The sequence below is a fragment of the Bombus pascuorum genome, chromosome 17, assembly GCF_905332965.1.
Source record: "Bombus pascuorum chromosome 17, iyBomPasc1.1, whole genome shotgun sequence".
Lineage (NCBI taxonomy): Eukaryota > Metazoa > Arthropoda > Insecta > Hymenoptera > Apidae > Bombus > Bombus pascuorum.
Genome location: NC_083504.1, coordinates 62,937 through 68,422, shown reverse-complemented (window position 1 = coordinate 68,422; position 5,486 = coordinate 62,937). Strand labels below are relative to the sequence as shown.

Below are 5,486 nucleotides of genomic sequence, written 5' to 3'. Positions count from 1 at the left end.
TATTTTTTTGTGTTTTTTCTGTGTTTGTCTTTAGTGTCTTTTTGGGGGAGGGCCATGTTGTACCTCCACCTGGTGTCTGCAGTCAGTCCGTTTAAGTTTTCCTCGTAGAGTATTGTCTTTATCCCTATTTTTCTTTTTATGTGGAAAATTATCGGGATATTGTTTTGGTCTTGGAGGTAATTTTTTTCGTCTAGGTATAGGAACGCTTCTGGGGGGATGTAGCCTGTTGTCATTGTATTTTTGTAATATAGTACGTTTGGGTATAAGCCGCTGAAGATTAGGCTGTTTTCTTTTATTTTTGACGCTTGTGCGAAATGATTTCTTGCTAGTTTTAGTATGTGACAGTCAATGCGGTGAATGTTGGCTAGGTCGTAAATTTTTTTGTTTTTTATATATTTTTTGTATCCGCTCTGTTCGGATCTGTACGCATTTTGGCAAGCTCTAATGCATTTTCTTTCGAAAACGCGAATTCTCTCCATTAGCATTGCTGGTATGTTGTACCAGATTGGGCAACCGTATGTTATAATTGGCCTAATTAGAGCTTGGTAGCATAATGTTTTTACATTGCTCTTGAGATGTTTCGAATAAAATAGTCTTTTTGCTCTCCAGAATGCTTTATTGGCCTTGGCGAGTTGGGTTTCTATGTGTTGTTTGTAATTTAGTTTGTCATCTATGTTTATGCCTAGGTACTTTACGCAGTTTTTGTGCGGTATGATTGACTCTTCGGATGCCTTTTCTTTTAATTGGAAATTTTTGCAGTGTTTTCTTTCTGCTGGGCCGATTTCGCTGGTTTTGGGTTTGAACAGTATGCTTTCGCATTTGTTTGCGTTGATTCTTAGTTTCCATGTGTGGTAGTAATCGTTGATTTTGTCGAATAGTTCTTGGAGGTCTGTGTTTATTGTTTTAGTTTTGCGGCCTGTTACGTAGATGATTAGGTCGTCTGCGAAGGCTATGGAGCGTTTGTGGGTAGATTTGTTCATGTCGAACAGGTTTAATATGTCACTGTTGTATATGTTGAAGAGTAGCGGGGAGTTTACAGTTCCTTGTTGGAGTCCGTTTTTTATGGTGAATTCTTTGTTCGATGTATGAGAACCCTCGGTCATTAGGAATGTTCTGTTTGTGATCATGTCCCATACTATTTTGATTAAGTATCTCGGGAAGTTTTTTTTTATTAATTTATAAATGAGGCCTGTGATCCAGACTGTGTCGAAGGCTTTTTCGAGATCTATTAAGCAGGCGGCTACTCGTTGTTTTGCGTTTAGTGCCCAGCAGATGTCTGACGTGAGTTTGTTTGTCGCGTGTAGTGTGGAGTGTTTGTGTCGGAAGCCAAATTGGTTTTCTGGTATAATGTTTTTTTTTTTTTGCAGAATGTAGTTAGGGGGTTGTTGATGACTACTTCAAATACTTTGCTTATGTTGGGGAAGAGACTTATTGGTCGTAGGTTTGTGAGTGATGAGCCGTCTTTATTTTTTTTTGTGATTGCTATTATTTTGGCTTTTTTCCACTTTTTCGGGAAGTATGCGTTGTTAAACAAGATATAGGATTTTCTTAGAAGTGAGCATCGCTCCAACAAAAGCAAATAACAAAACCATTTTTTTCAGCCAACGTCCAAACCGCGTTGAGTGCACTCGTTCCCGTCCGATCACGAAAGTTAAGCAACGCTGGGCACGGGTAGTACTTAGATGGGTGACCGCTTGGGAACTCCGTGTGGTGTTGGTTTTCTTTATTTTTCCAATCTTTTTTACTTTCCTTAACGATCTACTTTCAATAATCTATAATTTAAGCATCGAAAAAATTAATGTTTTGGTATTACCATACATTATATCATTTGTATTTTTACACACATTTATATTTTTCTAAATATTCTTTTTTTTTTGTACATCAAAAGCTGTTGAGGTTTATCTCGAAATAGAGAGTGAAAATGCGCGGATGAATGTATAATGGAAATATATTCAAGTAAGTATAAGTACAAGTACAGTGTACGGTAATCCAGATCCGCAGCGTTATTTTACTATGGAGCTTCGAAGCAATGGGCCTATGGATATTTATATAATTACGAAGAACCGGCATGTTTATACCCCGCTGCACCATCAGTACGTAGCATGTTCCTAGAAAAGGCTATGAGACTGAAAGGCCCTTCGAATTGATTTAGAGCTAAGCAATACTCAATAGCTTCGCGGAATAAGAAAACTAAACGCTAAAGAAGATGTAGTTTTCCTAGAAGTGAGTATTACTTCAACACCCTTCCTAAAACTCGAAATCTTTACAAACAATTACTTTTTAATATTATTCTTATTTTTCAGACCTAATTTTTGTCATAAATATTGAAATCTTGGTGTCGGTAACGCCTTCGTAAGTACATCTGCTTGTTATGTCCGGCGACTCTCTAACAAAGCTCACACCACGCCGCGAGCAAGATTCCTGCCAGATATCTACACACCCTTATTGCGTACCCTCAATAATCTTAAGGACCCTCCATGAATCTTGGCATTTTCATAGTTAAGGTCCTTCAGACCAAACAATATCTTTTTACTTCAAGTGGTACTGTCGCGGCGGTTCGAAATTATTTCACGTTCCACACGTAAGGTGAGAGATTCGTACTACAATTAATAACAATTGATAGTTGTTTCACAATTTATTACAAAACTGACAGAGTAACGGTACAGAATGTCACATGAACAGAACAGAAATAGGAATGAAATGTCGAGTGCTGACTTGAGAGGATTTTTGTATCAAGGTTTTGGCTCCTGTAGAGGGGTTATCGCTGGATGCCGGCACACGGGTTTGCTGTTACTGCTTAATTGTAGTTTTGATGGCTATGGTATGCGAACTGGTATGTAAAATATGATTATTCCATATTCCAAGATCACAGTGACACTACCAAAGGTGTTGATGTTTCTATGATTAGTGTTCGATAGGTATTGTATTCTTTGGTGCTGGATCTGATTCCGTAATATCTAGTTGCTGTATGTTCTGCTTCGAAGTGGTGGAAATAGTTCACGTTGCAGTTGTTTTCTGATTTCGCTGCCTTTATAGCTCGCTGGGTGGTTTCCGTTACAATTATAGCATTTTACTTCGTTTCTATTTTCTGTGTATGAGCAGTTTGTTAGGTAGCTTTTTGCACATTTGACACACGCCGGGACACTCAGTAATTTTTTGTGTGTCCTTATTGTCGACACCGTATGCATTGCGTTGTTTGTTCTTTGGTGTAGGTCTCTGATTACTATTTTGTAATTTCTTTCTGTTTTGAGCTGGCATGTATGATATCCAGCGTTTTTCTCCTTTAATACTTGCGTCACTTTTCGAAAGATTTCAATATATAACGTGATACTATATAACTAAATGCGTTATAACGTAATAGATTATAACGTTGTACCATATAACGCAATACATAATAATGGTAGCCTGGATTCGCATAACGTCATATAGTATGAGCTTATGACGTATAACGTTATATACAATTACCCTATAACGTATAGCATTATATAGTATTACGTTATAACGTATAAGGTTATATACTACTACATTATAACGTATAACGTTACGTAGCATTACGTTATAAGGTATAACGTTCTATACTACTACGTTATAACGTATAACGTTATATAGTATTACTTTAAAACGTTTAACGTTATAATAGCATTACGTAATGACGTATAACATTATGTAGCATTAGGTAACAACGTATAACGTTATATACTATAACGTAATATCGTATAACGTTATGTAGCATTACGTAATGACGTATAACGTTATATACTATTACGTAATAACGTATAACGTTATATAATATTACGTAATAACGTATAACGTTATGTACTATTATGTAATAGTGTATAACGTTACATACTATTACGTAATAACGAATAGCGTTACATACTATTACGTAATAACGTATAACGTTATATACTATTACGTAATGACGTATAACGTTATGTAGCATCACGTAACAATGTATAACGTGATATACTATTACGTAACAACGTATAACTTTATATACAATTACGTAATGACGTTTAACGTTATGTAGCCCTACGCAACAGCGTATAACGTTATACACTATTACGTAATGATGTATAACGGTATATAGTATTACCTTATAACGTATAACGTTATATAGCATTACGTAACAACGTATAAATTTATATACTATTACGTAATAACGTATGACGTTACATACTATTACGTAAAAACGTTTAACGTTATATAGTATTACCTTATAACGTATAATGTAATATACTATTACGTAATGACGTATAACGTTATGTAGCATCACGTAACAATGTATAACATTATATACTATTACGGAATGACGTATAACGTTATGTAGCATTAGGTAACAACGTATAACGTTATATACTATAACGTAATATCGTATAACGTTATGTAGCATTACGTAATGACGTATAACGTTATATACTATTACGTAATAACGTATAACGTTATATAATATTACGTAATAACGTATAACGTTATGTACTATTATGTAATAGTGTATAACGTTACATACTATTACGTAATAACGAATAGCGTTACATACTATTACGTAATAACGTATAACGTTATATACTATTACGTAATGACGTATAACGTTATGTAGCATCACGTAACAATGTATAACGTGATATACTATTACGTAACAACGTATAACGTTATATACAATTACGTAATGACGTTTAACGTTATGTAGCCCTACGCAACAGCGTATAACGTTATACACTATTACGTAATGATGTATAACGGTATATAGTATTACCTTATAACGTATAACGTTATATAGCATTACGTAACAACGTATAAATTTATATACTATTACGTAATAACGTATGACGTTACATACTGTTACGTAAAAACGTTTAACGTTATATAGTATTACCTTATAACGTATAATGTAATATACTATTACGTAATGACGTATAACGTTATGTAGCATCACGTAACAATGTATAACATTATATACTATTACGGAATGACGTATAACGTTATGTAGCATTACGTAAAGACGTATAACGCTACATACTATTACGTAATAACGTATGACGATACATACTATTAGGTAATAACGTGTAACGTTATCTACTATTATGTAATAGTGCATAACGTTATATAGTATTACCCTATAACGTCTAACGTTATATACTATTACGTAACAACGTATAACCTTATATACTATTACGTAATAACGCATAACGTTATGTAGCATCATGTAACAACGTATAACGTTATATACTATTACGGAATGACGTATAACGTTATGTAGCATTACCTAACAACGTATAACGTTATATACTATTACGTAATAACGTATAACGTTATATAGTATTCTCTATAACGTATAAAGTTATATACAATTATGTAATAGTGCATAACGTTATATAGTATTACCACATAACGTATATCGTTATATAGTATTACCCTATAACGCCTAACGTTATATAATATTACTTGATGACGTATAAAGTTATGTAGCATCATGTAACAACGTA

The 5,486-nt window shown here is 34.1% G+C and overlaps 1 non-coding gene across 1 annotated transcript; it reads left to right on the top strand.

Moving 5' to 3' along the window:
- The first annotated feature begins 1,600 nt into the window (after positions 1–1,600).
- LOC132915561 (5S ribosomal RNA) lies at positions 1,601–1,719 on the top strand. The gene has a single exon (XR_009659905.1). It is a non-coding gene; the product is annotated as a 5S ribosomal RNA (ribosomal RNA).
- The last annotated feature ends 3,767 nt before the right edge of the window (positions 1,720–5,486 follow it).